Source organism: Ailuropoda melanoleuca, chromosome 19 (assembly GCF_002007445.2).
Source record: "Ailuropoda melanoleuca isolate Jingjing chromosome 19, ASM200744v2, whole genome shotgun sequence".
NCBI classification, from domain to species: domain Eukaryota; kingdom Metazoa; phylum Chordata; class Mammalia; order Carnivora; family Ursidae; genus Ailuropoda; species Ailuropoda melanoleuca.
In genome coordinates this window covers 10,953,844-10,978,543 of record NC_048236.1, presented here as the reverse complement: position 1 = coordinate 10,978,543, position 24,700 = coordinate 10,953,844, and the positions used below count along the sequence as shown (strand labels likewise).

Sequence of the window (24,700 nt, the reverse complement as noted above, 5' to 3'; positions counted from 1 at the left end):
TTTGACTGTCCACCCAATTTCCATCTCATTTATTTCTAACCCACCTCTTCTGAGCTCCAGACTCAACTTCTCCTCAGCTAGGTTCACCTGGATGCCCTACAAAACTCTCTGTCCTGTTGGCCAGCATGGTCAGGAACACCACCATCCACCAGTTTGCCCAAGCCTTTGAGCTGGCAGTAGTGTCTAGGTCCTTCTCTCTCATCAGCCATATTCTTCCTTCCCCCACTCTAGCAGTCAGTCACCAAGTATTGTCCTTTCAGGCTCCTCTCTGTCCCTCTCTGTGGCCCCTTCCCCTCCCATCATCCAGCCCTTGCAGCACTTTGGTTCCTAACTGGACAACTACAGTTTCTCCAGCTCCTTCCTGTCTCCCCTGTGGTCTGGTCTCTACTCCGTTGTCACAGTGGTATTCTGACATGTTAATAGGATCCTTTCACTCCATCCTAAAAGCTTCATTTTCTCTCTTTTCAGGGCCATTCTTGATCCAGCTTTATTTCCTGCCACTTCCCTGCCTGCCCTTCCCACTCTGAGCACACCGACTTCATTTCTCCAAATGTGCATGTCTGTTCCCATCTCTACTCTGCACAGGCTGGTATTTGAATGCTTCCTCATCTGTTGCTCCCCAGCAAAAACAAAAAAACAAAACAAAACAAAACAAAAAACCCACAAAAGTAAAGCAAATTTAGTAGCAGAAAAAGCCCTGTTCTTCGAGTCAAATCCTTACACCTTAGAGCCTTTGATCCTTTTGATTGAATCAGATGTTCCTACGCCTTCCTGCTTGTATAACTTTGATTCCAATACCTAACCTTTGTGTGCCTCAGTTTCCTCATTCTTAATGTAAGAATGACTTTCCTTTTCTCTCTGCTCAGTGTCTGGCACATTTATGCCTGTGTCCTTGGTACCTGTATACCATCAGGCATGTGGTAGCTATCTAGCAGTTGTTTGCATGAATGTGTCTCTAAAGATGTAGCTTTCAAGTGTCAGTTCAGTAATCTGTGCTAATGACTGTGTAGAAGATGAGTGTCCCCTGGTAGTCTGAGAATGCATACTATTCCAGGAATGAGGAGCCCGCCTAGCAGGGGACTGTGGAGGACCGGCTTCCCTGCCTGCAGTGTTACCATTTCCTACTTCCAAGCTGAGGGAGAAGGGCAGCGGTAGCCCTCAGACCATACAAATTGCCGGACATCCCACTTAGCCAGGAGCACAGATGACACATGCTATTATTTTAAAAAACCTTGCTTATTTGCATATTACCTTGTAAAGCATTCATGAAGAATATGCCAGTGATAGGCCACAGCTGTGCACCGTGCCCAGGGAAGGAATAAACTCTGGTATCTTGACATCCAGCTATTTAGTGATAAAATAGTAATGGGAGCTGACACACTTTTTTAACCTTATTTTGGTTGGCCACAACATTGATTCCAGGTTGAAGTAGACTGTATAGGTTGGACAGAGCCTGTCTGTGTCAGTAGCCCCATGGTCATTCATTCATTGATCATTCAGACTCACTCACCATTGAAGATTCTTGTGTGCTACCCTCTGCTAAGGAGCATAGATCCTGCTGTGACACATGACCGTACACCCACTGGCAAAGAGATTATAATCCAGTGGAAGAGGTGAGGTATGTACTTGAGTCAACATAATTATTGTGGAAGTGGCCATGTCTTTTACAGTAAGGTTTGGCCGTAAGTGATGGAGATTTCAAAATAGTAGTGGCTCCAGCGGGGGGATCTCAAAATAAGGTAGAAGTTTGTATCTCCCATAAAAGGTTGCAGAGGTGGTCCAGGACCGGTTTAACCCTCCATAGGCTCACTGCTAGGTCACTGTGCGTCAGGCTTTGAGTGTGCTATCCCTGTCTTCCAGCCAGTAGGCTGGAGAGACAAAGAAGGGGCAGACAGGTCATCCATGCCTTCTCTTAGGGGAGGCTCCCAGAAACTGCCCCTAGATAATTTTGCTTGTCTCCTTGGCCAGAACTTAAACTTGTGGCTACAGTAAGCTGCAAGAGAAGCTGGAAAAGTCTCAGTTGATTCTGGCTATAAGCAGCCAAAAGTCCTGCTCTTGTATACAGGAGTTAGGCAATGACCTCTGTTCCACAGGTGGTAGATGAGATTGACAGTCCTGCCCATGTGGAATTTAGATTCAGAGGGAGGATACTGACAAGTGAGCAGGTATCAATACTACAGTGATGGGAACTATGTGAGTTCAGTGCAGGGTGCCATGAGAACAAACAGGAAGGATACCTAACTCATACGGGGAGGGTCAGGAAAGTTGCCTGGAGAATAAGCAGGAATCTCTCTGATGGAAAGAGGAAATAGGCAGAGTATTATAGCAGAGGCTCTGAGGAAAGAGGGGCAGGGGGCTGGGGGATGGAGGAACATGTGAGGAACTGAAAAAGTCAGTGAGGAAAACCAAAGGAGGAAGCAGAGGCCTGATCATGTGGGCCCTGGGGGCCACACTGAGGAATTTGGACATTTTCCTGCAAGCGTTTAACTGGTTGTGGGGAGGTAAGTAACCCAGAAAGATGCTTTTGGGGGGTGAGGAGCGGTACCAGACTGGAGGCAGAGATGATCCATTGGGACGCAGTGCATTAATCCAGTCAAGATGATCAGAACAGTGGCTTTGGGGATAGACAAAGTGGATACAAGTCCTATCAATTTCATGGAGCTTAAGAACTGGGAAAGAGGGGCACCTGGGTGGCTCCGTCAGCTGAGCATCCAGTTATCGGTTTTAGCTCAGGTCGTGATCTCATGAGTCACGGGATCAAGCCCCTGGGGCAGGCTCCACGCTCGGTGGGAGTCTGCTCAAAAGATTCTGCCCCTACCCACACATTGTCTCTCTCTAAAATAAATAAATAAATCTTAAGGGTGAAAGAAAAAAGAACTGATTAAGAATTTAGAAATAACTTGGTCTGCCTTTTCACTTGATAAATGTTGAAAGCAAGGTTGGAAGTTGAAATAGCTTGCCCTAGGTCACCCAGCTAGCTATAGAACAGCACCTGAAACTTTCTCTGCCTAAACTCGTTCCCTGTGTCACTGATGGGTCTGCCAGTTCTGTGGAACAGGGCAGTGTGGGCTTCTGAGAAGGCAGAGATAAAGAGAAGCTAAATGGCTTTGGATCTGGGCCTTAAGAGATGAGAATGGAGAGGGCCCCTGGATAGAGCAAATTACATGAGACTGGAGAATCCCTGGTGCGTTTGGTGCTCCTGAGGTCTGCAGTTTGAGTCCAGTCCTAGAGCACTACAAGGAACTAGTAGAAGATAACGCTGCAGCAGTATTTTGAAATAGTGGAAGCCTTTAATGTAAGGCTAAGTGGATTAGACTTAATTCTTTAAGCAACAGGGAGCCAATTAACACTTGGTATCCAAGGACTTCGTGTGATTTTCTTGACAGCAAAAGTCTGCATTTATTTTTTTTTAACTTTTGCCTGTCTTGGTGCTTTGTATCAGGTCGTCGTGGTCAGCAGAATAGCAGCACCCCAAAGATGGCTGTGTCCTAATTCCGAACCCCTGTGAAGATGTTGGGTTAGAGGCAAAGGGGAATTAAGGTTGCAGATGGAATTAAGGTGGTTGATCAGCTAATAACTAAAAGGGAGATTATCCCAGATTATCCGGGTGAGCTCAGTGTAATCACAGGTATCATAAGTTGTGGAAGAGGGAGGCAGAAGGGAACTAGAACAGCGGTGATGCAGGGAGACTTGGCCCAATGTTGCTTGCTTTGAAGATGGATGAAGAAACCCTGAACCAAGAAATGCAAGCAGGAAGAGGATTCTGCTGTAGAGCCTCCAGAAAGAAGCACCTTTGATTTTAGTCTGAGACTCACTTGAGACTTCTGGGCTCCTGAAATGTAAGGGAAGTTTGTGTTGTTTTAAGCTCTTTAGTTTGTGGCAGTTTGTTACAGTAGCCATAGAAAACTATAACAGTGTTCAGTGTTTGTCTGCCTAGAGCTATGCTTTAAGAAGGATCATGGGACAGATTCATTTGTGACAGGGCTTGGCGAGGAGGGAGTTCTGGAGTCATTAGAAGACTATTGAGGTAGAGAAGTGAGAGAAGTGATAGGGTGAGACTGGGGGTGGGGGGACGGAGGCTAAAATTGCAGAATTGCTACAGGACCGGAAACCGAGGTAGCCAGGTATCCAGGGCGGGTGAGGGATGGAGTGTACTTTCAGGGCTGGACTCCAAGGAAGGTAACAGAAATACGAGAATCAGAAGGAAGAGAAGCTTGGAAGAGAAGTCCGATGAATTCGGTTTCTGACTTACTAGTTTGAGGTTTAGGAGCATTGCCTGCGTGTAGGTGGAGAGAAATCAGATGCACACTGGCCCGTCATGTCCAGGATTGGGATGCAGGATTGGGTGTCATTGGTTATGATTTGTACCTATACTGTTCCTTTAAATTTCTCCAAGGTAGAGACTCAGCGACGCTTCTAAAAAATCCAGTTATGGTATATTCCTTAAAATTAAGAAGTTTTTCCCGGTGCTATACCAAAGTTATTTCTGCTGCCATTTGAATTCTATATACCCTTAAAATTTTTAATAGATACAGTTAATAATAAATAAATAACTAGTACATTTAAGTAAAATAAAAATAACGTAATTCTGTGACCCTCTCTTGCATATTTTGTTCTGTACTGCAGGTTACCTTCTCAGAAGCCCCTCTGGTTCAGGTTGGTCTCTGTCACCTTGCCAGTCACTCGGGGCCCTATTTCCAGATCCTGAAACTGTCAGATCTCCCTTACTGAGTCAGGTAGGATGGAGCCCTAAACAAAACTTGGCTTGTGCTGGAAAAAGAGACATGGATGCTTCTTGCTGTATCATTTCCACAGCTGTTTTAGAAATATCAGTTTGCTGTTGAACTATGTATACACCTATTTTAGACATGGTTACATCCTGAAAGTTCTTGGTTTCCAAATTCCTTTGCTCTTCCTAATGAGCTTGGTTGTAATGATTGAAATTACAGCCTATTTCCTGGGAAATGGGAAAGAAACCATTTCAGGGCAACTGTGTAGAACGTATTGAGATGACAGATTTTTGTGTGTGTGTGTGTGTGCACCGCATCGCCTTCCCACCTGTCTGTTGTTGCTGTTTTATCTGTTTGATCACTGTCCTTTACTTGGTGGCATTTGCACCATGTAATTGGAGCTTAAAAGAAAAAAAAGGAAGATGTTTCAGTGAAGACTGTACTGAATATAATTAAATTTTTTTAAAAGCCTGTAAAGATAGGAGGTATGACTAATAAAGTAATAGCTTCCATAAACCACACATGAAATCACTTTGATTTCAATGAGTTACTTATGTTTCATTCTCCAAAAAAGGAAATATGGAATGCCTTGGTGGCTCAGTTGGTTAGGGGTCTGTCTTCGGCTCAGCTTGTGATCCAGGGGTCCTGGGATGGGCCGTGTGTTGGGCTCCCAGGGAGCCTGCTTCTCCCTGGCCCTCTGTTGCTCCCCTGCCTGTGGTGTCTTTCTCTCTCTGTCAAATAAATAGATAAAATCTAAAAAAGAAAAAAGGAAGGTTCAAAAAAGGAAATAAGATTGAAACAAGAAATCTCATTCATTCTGACTTGACCAGCTAAACTTTCTGTTCTCCCTTCCCTTTGCCCCTTGATTAAAATTTATATGTACTAAATTGTAGGTTGTCATTTACTTTAATCAGTATCCCTAAATGACAAAGCTCCCCAAACATCCAGAAAGCAGAAACTGAGTTCAAGGTGATTTGAAGCCCTGTTGAAATGGAGAGGAAGGAGAAAGTGTTGGTCCTGTTCGGTGCCCATTAACATGTCAACTTTTTCCTTGAACTGAATTCTTGTTTCCCCATAGTGAAACAGTCTACTTGGCTTATAGGCATTTCTCTGTAACGTTTTCCAAACTAAGAAAGCAAATTGAGGAAACATTTTGTAGAGAGAAACCTACGAAGATACCTGCTCTGTGACTATGACCTAAAGGTGAATGCTCTGAGCTCTGAGTGAAAAGTATGGAGTTTCTTCATAACAGATGGGAGTAGGTAATGTACCTTTCGAACAAGTATGTTCTCTGCACAAGATTTGTTCTCTCATTGACACTGCTGTATTCCAGACAAATACGCTTCAAGCAGTGAAAAGAGTCCTGCTTGGAGAGGTGAATGTCACTCTTAGATTCTTATTTTGGAGAAGGGAGTGTCATGCAGTTTTCTCCCTTTTTTATTCATATTCACTCTCTGTATCTCTCTACTGACCTGCTTTTTCTTCCTTCAGCTGGGACTCTGCTTTCCTTCTGGTAATTAGATTTCCATACAATGTCAGGGCCATCCCTGCACCTGACACTGAATTTAGAGGAAGGGAGGAGGTGAGGAAGAGAGGAGGTGAGCGCACAGGCCAGCCAGTGTGGGGGGAAGCTTTCTGTCTGAGGACGCTGCATTTTGAAGTTTTGAAAAACCTGCACGATGCTAGCTTGAGCTGAATTTCAAAATGAGTCAAAGAAATGAGGACCTAATGAAAATTGGACCAATGGAAAGTGTGGTTTTTTAAAAGGTGTTTTGTTGTGGCAAACTGAAGTTAGGAAAATGAATTTTTTACTTTATAAGCTAGCATTTTCTCTTTCTATAAAAAGGATATTTAAGTACTTCAGCTTTTGTGTCATGGTTGATGAGTGGACATATTCTTGCAGAACTGCCTAATGTGTTTGAGCCACAGCAAACGTGCTCCTCTTGTTATTTATGACTTAAAATTTTAGTTTTTGGTGAGTAAGAGTGTCCACGAGAGGTAGCCTGATTTGGAAGGGGAGTTAGTATTATTATTCTTTGACTAAAGAAACTTTCAGAGTTTTTATGCCCATATAGTAATGTGAAAATCAGCTTATCCTGTCTGATCAGTGTTGAGTTTCTCATCACACCACACTCTGTATAATTTGATGAGTTGGTGGGGAATCAGTAAGAACTTAATTATCTCATGGGGTACTTTATTTTTTTTTTTAATTTAAATTCAGTTCATTAACATATAGTGTATTATTGGTTTCAGAGGTAGAGGTCAGTGATTCATCAGTCTTATGTAACACCCAGTGCTCATCACATCATGTGCCCTCCTTAATGCCCATCACCCGGTTACCCCATCTCCCCCATCCACCCCCCCCCCAGCAATCTTCAGTTTGTTTCCTGTAGTTAAGAGTCTCTTATCTCATGGGGTGCTTTAAATTACATTTATTGAAAGTTTCATTCATTATTGTTAGCTTGCTTTCAAAATGACTCCATTTAAATGAGCTTCAAGTATTTGAGGGTTTAGTTTTTAAACTCTGTACCCCAAGTTAAATTTAACTCCCACTGAAGTATAAAGACACATTCTTTTTGAAGTATATTTGGGGTATTCACTGTTAAATTGGGAAGCTAAATTTATAATATCCTTTTAGCAATAAAACCTTGTAGAGAGGGAAAGATTCAACACACAATTGTTAATACATTAGCTCTCAAACTTTTGGTCTTAGGACCTACACTTTTAAAAATTACTAAGAACTTCAGAGAGCTTTCGTTTATGTGGCTTATATCTTGATATTTACTCTATTAGAAATTATTTTAAAAATTATTTTTAAATAACAGTTTAAATGGTAATACATCTAAAAATAATAGTGAGTCCATTACATGATAACATAAATGACCTATATTTTCCGACACAAAAGAAATTAGAGCAAACAAGCATTGTTTTGATATTTTTGCCAACATATTATGCATCTGACTTAATGAAAGACAGCTGGGTTCTTTAATCTGCTTCTGTATTCGATTTTTTGGCATATTGCACATCATGCAGTCTCTGAGACACTTTTACTACAATGATGATGAAAGATGAGATTAAGCACGTAATCTCTTAATAATATAACACAATTAGTTTGGGTCCTTTGGAACCCCTGAAAAGGGCTCAAGAACTCTCATAGATGTCTGGGCTATACTTTGAGAAATGCTGTTCTAATCAGATCCTATTTATTTAATTTTTACCTAAGGGACTGCCTTTTTACTTAGCCACGAAAACACCTTTTTTTTTTTTCTTCTGTGAACAGCTATTACCTCCTGAATGTCACCTTCATATTTGAACATCATTAGGTAGGCTGGTTTGGGTCATTTTATCAAATAAATGTGTGGGGTACTAATTAAATATTAGTTAAAATAATTTAAGCTAAATTAAGCTAAAATAAAAATTAAATAATATTTAAAAGTAAATCCATGCTAACAGTGCTGGTTGCATGTGCAGATGCTCATGGAAGACTGTAGTGGTCAGTTTTTTAAAAATCCAAAGCAGAAAAGACTAAATTAAGAGATTAAGGTCTCAATAGCATAAATAGCTTTTTAGATGTCCATTTTATCTTTTTATTTATCCCATTCTGTTTGCTATTTATGCATTACTATTTGGGCCTTTAGATTGACTGGTTTTTGGAATAGTTTTTAAAATGGCTAATTTATTTTTTTGTTAATGCCTATTTGATACCACTTGACTTTTTTTTTAAACTGTTGATTTTTGGACATTGCTTTTGCTTTAATAAAAATTGGCTGCATCCTGTCCCATTTCTCCATTTTTTTTCTCTTTACTCCATTTAACCTTTATAATTTCATGTGTTAAAGAAAGGTTCCTCTGACCTTTTTTGTATAATGTCTGATCACACAGAACTCTAGTTTGGGGTTTAGTAAGCACTGCATACACCTCTCCTTGATTTTACTCCAGAGGATTCTTTCAAAATGTCCTAGCCTCCGTTCTGTGACGTCTACGTGAGGTACATATTGAACTGCACTACTTGTACATGCCGAGAGTTTTCCAGGAGATAATATTTTGCAGTGTCCAATATCATAGTAGTAGCCACAGGTAGTTATTGGGCACTTGAAATATCGCTAGTGCGGGGCGCTTGGGTGGCTCAGACGGCTCAGGTCATGATCCCGGGGTCCTGGGATCGAGTCCCACATTGGGCTCCCTGCTCAGCAGGGAGCCTGCTTCTCCCTCTGTCTGCTGCTGCCCCTGCTTGTGTTCTTTCTCTGTCAGAGAAATAAATAAAATCTTAAAAAAAAAAAAAAAGAAAGAAAGAAAAGATCACTAGTGCAACTGAGGAGCTGAGTTTTTAGTTTAATTTTAATTAATTTACTTTTAAATAGCTACATGGGGGCTCATATCCCTCTTATCGGGCAGTGTGACTCCAAAGGTGTCTGGCAGCTTCTTTGTAATGACTCATGCCTGGCTCGTTCTTGACCTCAGTTTTTTGCAAGCTCGTCTGTTCATTTTTAGGAGAGTTTTTTTGGTGTATTTTATCAGTTTTGGAAGTGTTGTAGGAGGTAGGTTTCACTGTCTGTAGACTGCCTTATCACTGGGGAGGGAACTAGAGGGAATGTTGGAGCTGAAGAAGAGGCTGTTGATGTTGGCTGCTTTTTATGAGATTTCTAGATGCTTCTAGATGAGATTTAAGGGGAAAACAAGGTTAAGGGAAGGATTTTTAGGGTGGGGAGTCTTGAACAGATTTGTCAGCTTGAACAGATTTGTCAGCAGAAAAAAGAATCTTATAGACAAGGAAATTGAAGGTAAAAGGAAATGGGAGTTAAATAAATTCTTGAAGAGGTAAGAAAGGGTCCAAAGTGCAGGTAGGAAGATGGAAAGTCACTCTTCATGAAATCGAAGGGAAAAGAATGATTTTTTTTTTTAAGTATTTGAGGCTTTTTGAAGTGAAAAATACCCATTTTAAAGTGGACAATTCAGTGGTGTTTAATTCAACCACAGTGTTGTGCTCCCATCACTTCTAATTCCAGAACATTGTTATCACCTCCTGAGGAGACCCGGGGCCCATTAGGGGTCACTCTATTCTCCCTGCCCCCACAGCCTCTAGGCAACCACTGATCTTTCTATCTTGACGCCTTTGCCCGTTCTGCATATTTCATATAAGTAGAATTATGCAACATATGTAACCTTTTGTATCTGGCTCCTCTCATTTAGCATAATGTTTTCGAGGTTCATCCAGGTAGCAGCATGTAAAAAGTGACATGACTGAAGGAGACGGAGTTTTTAGGAACTTTTCTTGACATCCCGAGTCTCAGCAAAATCAACAGTTCGTCCACTTGGCGTTCCCTAGGATTAAGGCTCCACAGAGGTGGGGGCAGCATCAAGAGTATTTGTGGAATGGCTGACTGTGAGGTCCAATCTGGCCAGGGCTGGGAGGGTGGGGATCAGAGGTCTGAATCTGGTGGTGGTAATCACCAGGAGCAAAATGACTGCCATGGGGGAAATGGAGTAGAGGAGTGGATGGGAAGGACCTAGCTTTCAAGAGGGGGAGGAATGTCCTATTTCAAAGTGGGGTAAATTTGGGGTCCCAAGTTAGAGAGTAGATGTGGAAACAGGAGCCCATCTAAAGTGGGGGTAATCTCTTGTGTTCATAAGTCAGGGTCACCCAGAACCGTGCGCTGCAGTGAGCAGGTGAGCAGACCCAAGTTTCTAAAGAGGCAAGTGAGGTGGAAGGCTCTGAGATGGTGGCCTGCTGGGTAATGATGCAGCAGTGCTGCTCTGAGGGCTGCTCACTCAGCTGCAAGCGTGGTAAGGTGGGAAGCAGATCTGGAGTTTCTTTCTGCTTCTTTGAAGTTGAGTCAGCAGTTCTGGTTGGTGCTGAGATTAGTGATGGAGTCCAGCGGTGTCGACAGCAAGGCCACCTCAGGGCCCAGCTATCTTCTCCTGACTGTCTCCAGAATACAGTTTGTTTGTTTTAAGTTTTTTTTTTAAAGATTTTATTTATTTATTTGTCAGAGAGAGGGAAGGGGACAGAGAGCACAAGCAGGGGGAGCAGCAGGCAGAGGGAGAAGCAGCCTCCCCACCTAGCAGGGAGCCTGAATCGGGACTCCACCCCAGGACCCCAGAACTGTGACATGAGCCAGAGGCCGACTCTTAACCGACTGAGCCACCCGCTTACTCAGAATAAAGTTTTAAGGACTTACTGACTTTCAAAGTCTTCCCCATTTTGTGTCCCCAGTCTGCTCTCCAGCCTCACAACCCAGCAGAGCACCCGTTCCACAGATAGATCATGGGTACCCCCTGTGTGCCACACACTGAGCTGATGGTGCCTGGTGTGCCAGACCAGGCACAGCCCTCAAGGACTTACTAAATGTTAATTTGTATTTGGGGTATGAGAGTAAACTGAAAGTCCTGACCTAGACTTGGGTTTTCGGAGAGGAGTCAGGGAAGATTTCTCTGGAGTGACCAATCTGTTAGAGGAAGGTTGCAACATAAATAAAAGGAAGCAGGAAGTGGGACAGGTGAGCGAGGGCACTTCCTTGCATAGGTAGTACTACTGCCAGAGTAAAGGTTGCGGTGGAGAAGGGGGAAGGAAGCGGGTGTGGGTGGGGGGCAGAGCCCTGGGGGGGAAGGCAGAAGCTGAGCTAGAAGGTGGTGTCAGCTAGTGCGTGAAGAGGGCACTAAGCAGAGTGAGGGATTTTAGATTATGTCCAAGATCAAGGGATACAGTTGAGACACTGCAGGCAGGAATGGCCTGATCAAGTTTGGTGGCTTAAAAATACTCTGGTGCAGTGTGGGGATGGATGGGAGGGGACGGGAGTAGATACCTGGAAGTCCACTGGGGGGTCCATGTGAAAGAAAACAGTGCCCTGGCCTGGAATTGTGGTACAGATGGGAAGAGGATGTTGATAAGGAACGTGGCAGATGGTATCAACAGGTAAGGAGGTGACTGAAGTGCTCTGGTCCCCTGAGCCTTCTTTCTCCTGTACCATTTCATGCCTCCATGCCTTTCTGTGCTCTGCCTTCAGCATGAAATACCCATCCACGCTCTCCCTTCTGGGCCTCCTGCCTTGAAAAATCCTTAATAACCCGGTCACATGCCACCTCTGTGAAGGCTTCCCCGGTGTCCTGCTCAAAAACAATCCACTTTATTTGTGGGACTCTCACCTGTTTTAAAGTGCTTTAACTCATTGCTGACTTGATTTTCTAGTGAAGGTAGTGTTGTCACCTGCAGGTCAGCTGTGGGGCGGCTTAATGTGGTTGAGGTACAATGAGAGGCGTTCCTCAGGCTCACCCAGTATCATAGTTCTTCCCAGAGTAGGGCACCCCACTTCTCTCTCCGCACCTTTGTATTTGGAATACCCTTCCCTCATTCCTCGGCCCACCCACACCTGCTAATCTCGTGTCAGGCCAAGCCACTGCTCTGGGGAAGCCTCTCAGTGTCCCAGCCCCAGATCTCTGCTTCCTCACTGTAGCCCTCACCCCTTTGGCTCTCCTCTTACCTGGTGCTTTTGTGGTGTTAACTTTCCATGTGTATGCGATTCTAGTTACATTAGACAATTCTAGACTCTTAAGGTCCACTCCATCCAAGAGAGTGCCTGGAAATAGTTGGCATGCATAAGTATCTACACACAGCTTGTAATCTTTGTAAATTTCCACAAGTGATAGATAAGATATGGGTACTCTAAAAAGAAAAAAAAAAACAGCATTGGATATAAATATCATACATTTGGCTGATGACACACACGGTAAGGGGTAGCAGCCTAGAATTTGTGTTTCAGATTGAAGAATAATGCCTAGATTGTACTTTGCTGTATCTTTCCATCAATTGTTTTGTGCTTGGATAGGACATCTAAACACGTGAGAAGTTGGTCAGTAGTAAATTGAGTGGGGAAACAAATGGCATTTTGGAAGAGAAGTTATTCACCGACCTTTCTGAAAGAACTTAACCATGGGATGGGCTTTTCACGTTAGAAAGTAGGCCTGGAGGGTGGGGCAGAGTCGGGAGACTTAGGCGATCCTTAGCACAGTGTTTTCCTACCTTTTCTCAATGTATGTGGAGTAGAGTTATCGGTGTCTGGAAAAAAGTCCTTGGCCTCAGGTTAATTTGTACCCCCAGAGGGGTGGGGGGTTATTTATGCAGGCCTTTTCTAGTGTTTGCACATCTCTGGAAGTTCTTCCATATATCAAACCTCAAGCTAATACTTCTTGCTTATCCTCTTTGGAGATAAATTTTGATGTTTTGTTTTGTTTTGTTTTATGATAACTCATCCCTCAACTTTTTGTCTTGCCAAATGCTAGTTATTTCAAACTCATTGCCATAGGCCTGGTTTTTCCTTTTTTTAAAAATCTTTGAGCTGTACATATGTATGTTTTTTTAATGTGTATTTTAATAACATAAATTTGTGTAATTAATATCTAGAGATAAGATAGATCTATAATCTTTATATATGCCTGCACATCCATATTTTAAAAGGATCTGGGAAAAGCTCATTATTCTTCCTGGCTCTGGAAACTGACAAGTGCTAAACATGATGGACACATTTCTCATTCCCTATCATGTTTTCTCCAGGATACCCTTACCAGAAGTTTTCACTTACTTTTTTTTTAGTCCTAGCATCCCTGAAATCACATTATCATTATTATTTGCTTTTATGTCATTTCTAAGCAGGCCTGCTACCTGAGATTAATATGACCTCATGTATGCTGTCTGCAGGACACCAAAGTCTTTATGATGATTCATTTATATGGGGAAAGAAACCCCAAATCAAATGTGTGTCACAGAAGCACTGCCATCTGTTATAACCATCGGCTCACTGACACTATTGGACACCATTGTCTTGGTGTTAGATTGCCTTGGGCATAAATTGTTCCTCACAATACATTATTACTTAGAACCCAGCAGTCTGTTACAGGTATTTGTGGGTTGCTATTTTGATGCACTCGCTTTATTTCCTGGCAAAGTTAAACTTAGTGTAATGTCACTGCGAGAGGCAGTTAAGAGCTCAAGATGTAGAAACAGGGCCAGGGTTTGATGCCCCTAGAGCAGCACAGGCTCAGTGATGGTGTGCAGAGAAGGTCTGGTATGTGAGCCTCCATTTCCTTTTCTGCAAAGTGAGAAAAATAACCCTTTACAAGGTAAATGAGAAGATTAAATGGTGCATGTGAAGTGCATGGTATCTTGCTTGGCAGTACTAAGTGTTCAGTGTTAGTTACACTTATGATTATCATTGTGTTTTCTGTTTTTAATAATATTACCATCCTGAAGCCAGGGACTCTCTAAAGGAAGAATGTTATGGTTTCATAATGAAATCCTCTTAACTCATTAGTGAGGTGTTACAATCTATAATGATGGGAGATTTGTTTGATGCTGGAACAAATTAGGCCAGAGTTAATGCCATTTCATCCTATTAGACCTTGGATAGCTTATCCTACTGGCTGCCCGACATTTTGCTGATCAAGTTTTCCTTTCACTGTGACTGAATTCTTGGATAGTATGACATTTTTCATCATGAGGATTTTTGTGACCCATGTAGGAGTTGATTCATTCTAAATTGAATCTGTTGGGTCCTGTGCCACTTATTTATTCTGGATGTGGTGATTGAGCTGAAAAGTGCAAGCAAGAGGACTCTTTGGGGTTTCTCATTTGTGTCCTGTGAAATTCGTGTGAAGTTTCTCTGTGAGCAAGTCAGAATATTTTTCTGACTGCTCCCTCAGTGCCTCCACATGGGGTTAGAAAAATCAGACTGTTGGGGCGCCTGGGTGGCACAGCGGTTAAGCGTCTGCCTTCGGCTCAGGGTGTGATCCCGGCGTTGTGGGATCGAGCCCCACATCAGGCTCCTCTGCTATGAGCCTGCTTCTTCCTCTCCCACTCCCCCTGCTTGTGTTCCCTCTCTCGCTGGCTGTCTCTATCTCTGTCAAATAAATAAATAAAATCTTTAAAAAAAAATCAGACTGTTTTATGATGCTTTATTGATAAAACTAGTAATGACATAAACTGAATTTGGCTGACTCTTGCTACTGATCAGCAAAAATGGCCTATCTTCTGCAAAATGTTGTATTCACAGTTAAAAAACCAACTGGGAGTCTTCGTACTTGAAGTTGTTGAATATATAAAACATTTGGGGTGTTTTTGGGTTTCGGTTTTTTAAACATTTAGTTATTTTAAAGCTAGTCTTATGAGCCTATCTTACTAGAATCAAATTTACTGTTTTAAGGGTTCCCTTATGGTTGGGTTGGTAGATTCAGTTTTTTGTTTTTTGGTTTTTGTTTTTTTTTAAAGGTCTATGTCCCTAGACAAAATAGATACTTAAATGCTTTAACTATGCTTTCTAAACTTCATGCTTGTCCTCGTGGGTCACGGTTGTTGGATGTAAGATGTAATGCTTCTCCTAGAGGTTTTACAAATTGGTAACTAGACTTAGTTCCTTGGTTTGAGGGGGAATTTTTGTGGAATACAGACAATTCCACTTACTAATAACCCGAGAGAAATAAAGATTCCTAACATAAGTGACCACCTAACAAATACCAGCTTGTTATATTCACAGATTGACCCTTTAGAAAGTGGACGATACACAGTATTTATTATTCCTTTTTCTGTTTTGAACGTTATCCAGAAATGGCTCTTTATTTATCCAGATTTTCAGTGTATAATTCAGTATTTATTTATTCAGCCATTGGGATTTCTGTAGGATTTATATTTTTGATTTATACACAGAGCATTTTATACCAGACTAAATTAGTGGAAAAAATCTTTTTTCCTTGAGATTGATTACCTGGTCCTGGCCAGGATGCAGTTATATAGGCTGTTCCTGTAGACGATGCTGGTGGGAATGTTATATGTAAAAATGTTTTGGAAAGAAATTTTGCAGTATATGTTGACCCTTCAACCTAGTTGGCCAATTTCTGGGAATCTCACCCAGAGAAGTAACATACAGCTAAAGTTTTATGTGCAAAGATGTTCATTGCAATATCATTTAAGAATAGTAAAAATTTGAAACAGATTAAATGATAATAGGGGAATAATTATAATATTTATATAAATATTGTTTTAGAACTCAGATTTCTGAAGGAAACGATTGCTACAGTGTCGAAATGCAGGATCGCAAGTATGTGCTTTTTTAAAGCATAGAAAAAAATAGATTTCATATAATATTAGCATAGCTTCATGCTAAATGCTCTGCATGAACCATCTCATCTGACGGTATTATTTTTAGTCACATTTGAAGGGAGTATGCCAGGTGAGGAGACTGAGGCTGTCAGAGGTCAACTTGTCCACCATCACCCTGCTAATAAATGGTATAAGGGGAACATGGATTCTGCCACATTCTTGGTTGCTTTTTGTTTTTACTTTAAAATGATACAAAAAACTTAACAGATTTCCTGCAGTAAACATCCTTTTTTTTTTCCTTTTTCTTTCTTTCTTTTTTTTTTTTCACTGTAACATTGGGGAGGGAGTAGTGTGGTTCTTAAAAGAGCAGGCTCTGGGGTCCCTCTGTCTGCTGTTGGTGTGACCTTGGATAAATGACGCAACTGCCCTCTGCCTCAGTGTACTGCTCTGTGTGGCGGAGATGTGTGAAAAAATAATAGAATCAAGATTAGCCTGTAAATTCAGAGCAGAAAAACTTCTGGCACATAGTAGGGACTGAGTGTTAGTTGCTATTGTTATAATCATTATGATCTTCAAAGGAATGGACTTGAAAATGAGCAAAAAATCATTTGAAGTGGTGGGCTTGTCAGGTTCTCCACGGTTGTTAGCTCCTCTTGGATGTTGATGTGGTCGGAAAGTGACTTGAAAAACTCCCTTGGAGCAGTCGTTAGCAAACCACTGAGTAAAGGGAACTAGCAGTTTGCTAAATAATTCAGCCTTCAGAAGTGTGTTGTAATTCATCTTAGAGCATAGATGGCCTAATTTTTTTTCTTAGGACACGAGTATGTAAATCCCTAAACAAATGTGTGGCATAGGTCCCAGCGTAAGCTTGAACTTTCTTTCTTTTTATTTTTTTATTTTTATTTTTATTTTTTAAGATTTTATTCATTTGAGAGATAGCACAAGTGGAGGAGAGGCAGAGGGAGAAGCAGACTTCCCACTGAGTTGGGAGCCCCACTTGGGGCTTGATCTCAGGACCTGGAGATCATGACCTAAGCCACAGGTAGACACCCAACCATCTGAGCCACCCAGGCACCACAGCTTGAACTTTCTCACGCTTAACATCATGAACTCAATGCACAGCTCACCTTCCAAATGGTTCCCTATAAGAGAACATATCAGTACAGTGAATTTTCACTAACTTGCACTCCATGCGTTTGGACTGTATGGTGAACCTCCTAACTCGGCAGGCACCTATGAAACTGTATAATCGATCTGTGAGTAATAAGATTCGTAGTGGACAAGTACATTTCTAGAGAGTCAGAACTTTCCCTGTTCCTTCTCATGGCCTGCTTGCCCTTGTGCTCCCTGACTTCTTGAGTAGCACACCATCCAGGGTGCAGAGTGGGAAGCCAGAAGCTTGGACTCCTACCTGTCCCTCACCTGGCCCACCTCTGAACAGCTCTTCTCTCTGGCCCCTGCATTCCCTCCCCAACTTGGCCTGACGATGTCCTCCGCCTCTGATGTGGGCTACGGCAGTGGTCTTCTAAGTGACATGACCTTCACCTCACCTTCTTTCCAGCCTCCTGCACACCCCCATTCTCATTCCACCTCCCCAGTTTAAAATAAACACTAGAGCCCTTACCTACTTCTCCTGCATCATCTTTCACTTTGCTCTCCCCTCCCCTCGACCCCATTCTCCACTGGTAAGCCTTAACCCAAACATGACACTGAAGCCTCACCTGACCCTCTTGTCCCTGTGTAAAATTGACTGTTCTTTTTTTATCCTCCCATTTCCCCTGTACAACCTTAGGCAAGGCACCTCTGTCACTTTATTACAGTTATTTATCACTTCTCTCTCCCTTTGCTAGACTCTGTCCTCTCTGGAGGCAGGTTTATTGTCTTGTGGATTTCTCTGTCACAATGCATTAAATGTATGTTTGATGGATGTTTGGTGCTGATAGTAGCTGCCAGGAATGAAGGTGCTGATGCACTGTGCCGGGTGTTTTGGATAACCTCACAATCCTCACAACAACCCCATGCGTATTGGGCATTACTTTGCACATGTTTAGAGATCAGGAAACTGAGGTCTGTACAGGTGAGCAGCTTTCCAAGCATCACGTTACAGTGTTGTGTCAGAGCACAGGATTGTAACTCAAATTATATATATTACAGATTATATTTTCTCCTAGAAATAGAATCTATAGTCCTGTAGGGGCCACTTCATTCTGAGTTAAGTGGCATAGGGCCCATCTAGAGATCTATCAACCACTTACCCGTAGAGTTCCTAATTTGGGGACTGGTATCCCTAAGGTTTGGAAGACTCTAAATGTCAGTTTTATCATTTGTGAATAGAGAAAAGGTCTCTTTTGCTTACATCAGATTTTTACAGTTGGTGTGGGATCTGCAAAACACTTATTAGCCTACTAATATAACATTATTTCTATAAAAAATAGAATTTTCCAAGGACCAGAAGATTGTTTGTAAGCTAACATCTGGAACACAGCCCTTTTGTCAAGTAGAGATTATGTGTTTTGATAATTTGAATGAATGAAAATGATTCACCTTAGAAACCAGGTTTTTAAAAGGTAGCAGTTTTCTTTAGACACTGTAATTATAATCATTCCTGTTAGGTCTTAAATGGAAAATTGCCTCTTTGTTATAGACTGAATGTTTGTGTATATCCCCCCCCCCCGCCCACCAAATTCATATATTGAAATTCTAACACGCACGCACACCCCGGTATATTGGTATTTGGAGGTGGGCCTTTGGGAAGTAATTAGGTTTAGATGAGGTCATGAGGATGCCCACGACGGGATTACTACCCTTCTGAGAAGAGACCAAGGAGCAGCCTGCCCCTAACTTGTGAGGATATGGCCAGAAGGTGGCTGTCAGCAAGCTGGGATGAGTGCACTCACCAGGAACTTAATCTGCTGGCATCTCATTTTGGATGTCTCGGCCTCCAGAACTGTGAGAAATAAATGTCTGTTTTTTAAACTGCCTGGCTGTGGTATTTTGTTATAGCAGCCTGGGCTAGGACCCTCTCCTGTCACTTCTTCTTCCCGGTGGCATATATTAAATTGTTCCTGTCTGTGAAAAAAAATCAGTGGAAAAAACTATCGTACATTTTAAACATGTAATCACATTAATTCTCTTCAAGTGGTTGTTTTCATTTGGTTCCTTGTAGGAAAATGTAATAGCTTTCCCAGATCAAAGTGGGATATATAATTTTATGTGTTCCCCCCACCACCGATTAAATATTCTTGCCTTTCAGAGGTGGTGGGGGAGGGTGTGGAGCTGTTGTTGATTTATGCTAAATTTGTGTTTTGAAATGAGCTAAAAGATGCTGATTCGGACTGGATGACAGGTAGATCTCTGAGCTCCAGGGAAAGGGCCATGTTCTCTTATCTCTACCAGCTACCCCTGGTAGCCCCTTTACTGAGCACCAAAGGCATGTTGCTAAACAATGATACAAGCCATTTTGCAACCTACGTTTTTTTCCTAAATTTTTCACCTGATACACTGCTCTAGGAAAGAATTTTTACAAGTTCTATACAAAAATAGATGTTTGTTTTTTCCTCCTTAACTATGTTCTTAATTTTCATTTTGGGACTTGTTAGCGTTTCTCCCTTGGTGTTCTGGCTATAGGTGGGCACCTAATTGACTTCATGTTAATTTGATTGCTGACTTCCCTTTTTTCATTTTGTTACAGCAGCATGGCTTTTATGACAGCTCAGAGTTGAATATTGGTACTTGGGGAGAATTGAAATGAAGGGAAAATCTTGTTATTAGCCAGTCAGAATATTCAGTTACATTAGTATGACTTGCTAAAATACTTGCAGTTCCACTAAAATGTAATCACCGTAGGGCCTGATTCTCAGCATTTCACCTTTAATGGTTGTCAAGGGGGTTTTAAACACAGTGGCACATTTGTTGAAAGTAGCACTTGGTGAAATGAAGTAAAGCATTGCTAGGAAGAGATCTAATCTTGCTGGAGAATTTCCAGAGAGGGTTACAGAAGTCATCTCAGCCTTTTCTGGAGTGCCCCTGTCCTCTGGAGAGCTGTGGAAGTTGAACAACTCCCTCTGTCGGCGGCAAGAAGAGTCACTGCTGAGCGCACGTGGGATGGATGCACAGCGCTCACCCCAGTGAACCACGAAAGCAGGGTGATGGGACTCTTCCACATTATAAAAGTGCTTCTGAACCACCTTGTTTTTCAGTGGATTTACAAGAAAATGATCCAAAAAATAGAAGAAAGCACAGTTTTTATTTTTCATAGTGCAATAAGCTTTTCTTAATGTCTTATCAGAAAACATCTAGGATCTGACAGCTCTCAATGAGTGCTATCTAAAGTTTTCTACATTCCATTTATGAGAATGGAAAGTGGCAAGGAAATGACTGATGGCAGGAACTTATTTAAACCCTAGAGGCATAGTGTATTTACAGATTTATCTAAATTATCTATGCCTGCTCATCTGCAGTCCTGAAAAATGGGATTTGGTATTCATAATTCTGACTCTGAAACACTCGGACATCACAGAATGTCTCTGAATCATAAATTTTATTTAGGAAGATTTTATTAGTGTTTGGTTGTTTGGTTGGTTGTTGTTGTTGTTAAGTATACCAAGTGTGGGGCTTGAACTCACAACCCTGAGATCAAGACTCACATGCCCTATCGACTGAGCCAGCCAGGTGCCCCAAGGAAGATTTTATTTGATATATTTAGTGATTTTCTTCTGTGAAAACTGGTCCACGTGAGCTCTGTGATCCCTTGAAGTGAATCAGAACATGACACTAATCAAAACAGTATTCTGCATAGCCCGAGTAGTCTGGATATAAATAAGCATTTACCAAGAAGCTACAGTAGACTAAAAATTAGACTTAGAATACCAGCACTTTGGTCAAGGGTTAAACTTTCACGAATGGGGTCATAGTTCAGAAGCTCCCTTTCCAGCATAAATCTTTAATGGTTACGCATGCCGGAAAGTTATAGCCATGTGTCATTGGATTGGGGTGGGGGTATAGAGGATGGTATTTGAATTTTTAAAAAATCAAATGCTTTAAAAAAATCAAATGGTTAGTCTTGTTTATTGGTTTGTTTTCCTCACTTTTGTGGATTTTTTTTAAAAAAAATTTGAGAGAGTGAGCAGGGGTGCTGGGGGGAGGGGTACAGGAAGAGGGAGAAGCAGATTCCCCTCTAAGCAGGAAGCCCAACTCACGGCTGGATCCCAGAACCCGGGGATCCTGACCTGAGCCAAAGGCAGACACTTAACAAATTGAGCTACCCAGGCACCCTAATATGGATCCTTGTTTTGTTGTTGTTGTTTTTTTTTTTATTAAACTTTTTATTTTGAGATTATTCTGGATTCCTAGGCAGTTACAAGAAATAATAGAGATCCCAAGTATCTTTTTCCCAGTTTCCCCCTGCAGAACTGTAGTTCTGTGTCATAAGAGGATACTTACATTGGTACCATCAAGCTGCAGACTTTTCTAGCTACATCTCGCCCCTCCTGCCTTCGCACCATCTCTAACCCCAGGCAGCCACTCCTCTCTTCATCTCTGTGAGTTTGTCATTTCAAAATTGCTATATAAATGGATTGGCTTTTTTCACTCAGCATAATTCTCTGGAACTTCCTCCAGGTTGTTAATATCTATCAATAGAGTGCCCCTTTTTATTGCTGAGTAACATTTCATGGTATGATTATTTCCAGTTTTTGGCTATTTTGAATAAAGCTGCTGTGAACTAGGTACAGGTTTTTGTGTGAACATAGGTTTTCATTTCTCTAAATAACCAATAATTTTGTTTTAATGGTAGCTTAATATTTAACTGTATGCTTATACCACAGTGTATTTAACTTTTAATGGTAGCTTAATATTTAACTGTATGCTTATACCACAGTGTATTTAACTGGTACTTCTAGATGGGTATTTAAAGCACCCCCATCCCTGCTATTACATCACTGATGACTGTCCTATAGATAAGTTGTAATGCACATCTGCTTTTATTTCCTTAGTATAAGTATTTCTAGAAGGGGGCTTGAGTATGCAGAATTTTTAAGCTTTTTTTAAAAGTACTTCTCCTTTTTTTAAACTTTTTATTTTAAGAGCATTTAATTGCAAAGCATTTTTATTACCTCAAAAACACCATACAGGTCAGCACTTTACACTCGCTCCCCACCCTTCCCCCAGCCCCAGGAAACCACTAGTGTTCTTTGTATGGATTTGCCAGCTGTGGACATTTCATATAAATGGAGTCCTACAATATGTGACCTTTTGTGTCTGGACTCTCCTACTTAGCATAATGTTTTCACGGTTAATTCATGTAGCATGCGTGTATCAATACTTCCTTCCTTTCATGGTTGAAGAACATTCCATCGTGTGGATGCATACTACATTTTGTTCACCAGTCGATGCACTTTTGGGTTGTTTCCATTTTTGGCTGTTGTAAATGATGCCACTGTGAGTATTTGTGTGCAGGTTTTTATATGGACATATATTTTCATTTCTCTTGGGTATCTACCTAGAATTGCTGACGTTAAGGTAGCTCTGTGTTTCACTTTTTGAGGACCTGCCAAACTTCTACAGCAGATGTATCAGGTGACAGTCCTACCAACCATATCTGCGTGTTCCAATTTCTCCATATCCTCGCCAACATTTGTCATTGTCATTATGTTTATAGCCATCCTAGTGAGTATTCCATGGATCTTGTTAAGAGACAGGGCCAGGGCTATTTGAGCAATGCTAACTTGCTGCGAGGTGGCCTTCCTGACCTACAAAAACCCCTTGTGCACTACTTCTCAGTGGTGCCCGCGGGCTGCCTCTGGGCTGCTGTTGAAGAGGAGGAAATTGTGACATGGTCAACCTGCCTTCCCCTCTGGCCAGAGCCCTTGACCTGGTGTGCAGCTCTGGGAGGAGCCCATCTGGCTGGCAGCCCTTTGAGCCCTGCTGGCAGGCTCGAGGGCCTGCAGAAGCCCTGGGGGAGTGCCTACCCATCATTCCTGGCCTCAGTTGCTATTTTGAAACAAAAGTTTGCAGAAACTCTGATGTAGAAAAATTTCCTTGCTATATTGTATCATAAGAACAGCAGTTTCACTTTTTTACAGGGGAAAAAAAACCCATCTTGGGTACTGTGAGATACAGAAAGGTTTGTGGTTTTCATTTTCATAGGTGGCATTTTGAAATACATAAACTGACAAAATGATAGCCTTAAAATGTACTTAAAAAAAAAATCAGCTGCGTGGTGAATTGCAAAGAGCCCAAGATGTGGACAGAGTAGAGTAATCAGCTTTTCTTAGTGTGCCTCGGGCTTATCCTATGCTTGGTCCTCCCCCCGCCCCCAACTTATTTTGTAACGTGGGAAACCCTTGAGTTCCAGTAAACTGGGATAGTTGGCCACCCCAAGTCTATAACCTGCAGAATAAGTAAATGGCTCTGTTTGTTGTTTGACCAAGTTATCTGAACTCTCTGAACTTTTGTTTCCTCATCTAAAAATGAGGATAGTTCCTTATTGAGTCTTTGAAAAGCTGGATTTGCAGTCATCAAGAAATGTTAGCTTCCTTGTTTGTTAAGCCTCACTCTAGTAATAACAGTGTCATATTGTTTTCATAACCAAATTCTGTACTTTAGACAACAGACCTTTTCATTTCCTTCCCAGTTCCAATTTAATCAAGGTAGAGGGCTGCATTTACCCTTTAGGGCCGAGCTGCCACTTGGTGCCTTGGTCATGTGTCCTAACCAAACAGAAAGCCAGAAAGAGAAAGGAGAGTTGACTTGGAAGAACCTGCCTTCTCAGCCTCACTGACTTGTTAGTTTCTAAGCCTTGCCTCTGTTGCTGGAACAAATTCCTGCAAGATTTAACAGCTTCAGACTGCAATCGTTTCTGTCCCTCCAATCTCTGAGGTCCAGGGATCCTGCAGGGTTAGCCCCGTGGGTCTGGCTCTAGGGCTGATGCAGCCGCCGTGGTCAGTGGCTGACTGGGGCCACAGTCCGCTGCCAGGCTCGCTCAGGTGGTTGCTGACCTCCCCATAGGACTGCTCACAGCATGGCAGCTGGCATTCTCCAGGGCCCGCGATCTGAAAAACAGACAGAAACACAGAGACTGACCAAGATGGAAGTCACAGTGTTTTTTAGGACCTGATCCGAGGAGTGACATGCCATCCCTTTTGCTGTTTTGGTCATACACACAGCCCTGGTTCAGTGTGAGAGTGGATTGTTTGGCGGCGGGCATCTTAGAGGCTGCCTTTCACAGACACCAGATTCACTGAAAGGAACCTTGACCATCTAATCCAGGTAATGGAGCCGCTAAGAAATGGCTCAGGTTAGGACTGATGATAACAAGGCCCAAGCTGGCACCCCCACGTCAGCCAGTGTCCACATTCTTCCCATTACCCGCTTGGTCTCCTTCCAAGGAATATACACAGTTGCCTGCGGCCTAGTATGTGCACTGGTTTCTGCTGGTGGCAGCCTGTCAGTGGCATCCCATGCTGCCCATTCAGGATGATTAAACAAGTAACGTTACTCAGTTCCTTCTGGATGCCCGGAACAGCCGTTGGGGATTACCAGGAGCAAAAGAGAGAAGTTCCCTGCCCTCACTGAGCTTTACTGGCGTCACTACCACTGCCGCTGGGCTCAGGAGGTGGCGCTAGGGATTCGGGTTCCCTCTTACGGACAGACATTCCAGGTGGGATAGAGTTTATGCTCCTTTCATGCGTGCTGTTTATATGTGATGTGTCCTATGTAACATGCTGTTTGAAAGATAGAAGAACTGGTCTCTGACCTAATGGAGTTTTGTTTCATTCAGCTTGAGAGATGGGCTGAAAGGAAATGACTTTTTTTGTTATATTTTCCTCGCTGGTGGAGTTAGAGCAAACGGAATTGTTATAAAATTTGTTAGAATGCAAAATGG

At 42.1% G+C, this 24,700-nt stretch overlaps 1 protein-coding gene across 2 annotated transcripts in view; it reads left to right on the top strand.

The window, feature by feature from the left end:
- The window catches only part of ELOVL5 (ELOVL fatty acid elongase 5), a 75,985-nt gene that overhangs the window by 12,114 nt on the left and 39,171 nt on the right, over positions 1-24,700 (top strand). The window contains exon 2 of one of the 2 annotated variants that reach the window (XM_034647809.1): positions 4,627-4,736. The exons of the other annotated variant lie outside the window; for it this stretch is intronic. The gene's annotated coding sequence lies outside the window, so the exon portion shown is untranslated. The remainder of the gene's footprint in view (positions 1-4,626; positions 4,737-24,700) is intronic. 2 annotated transcript variants of the gene reach the window in all.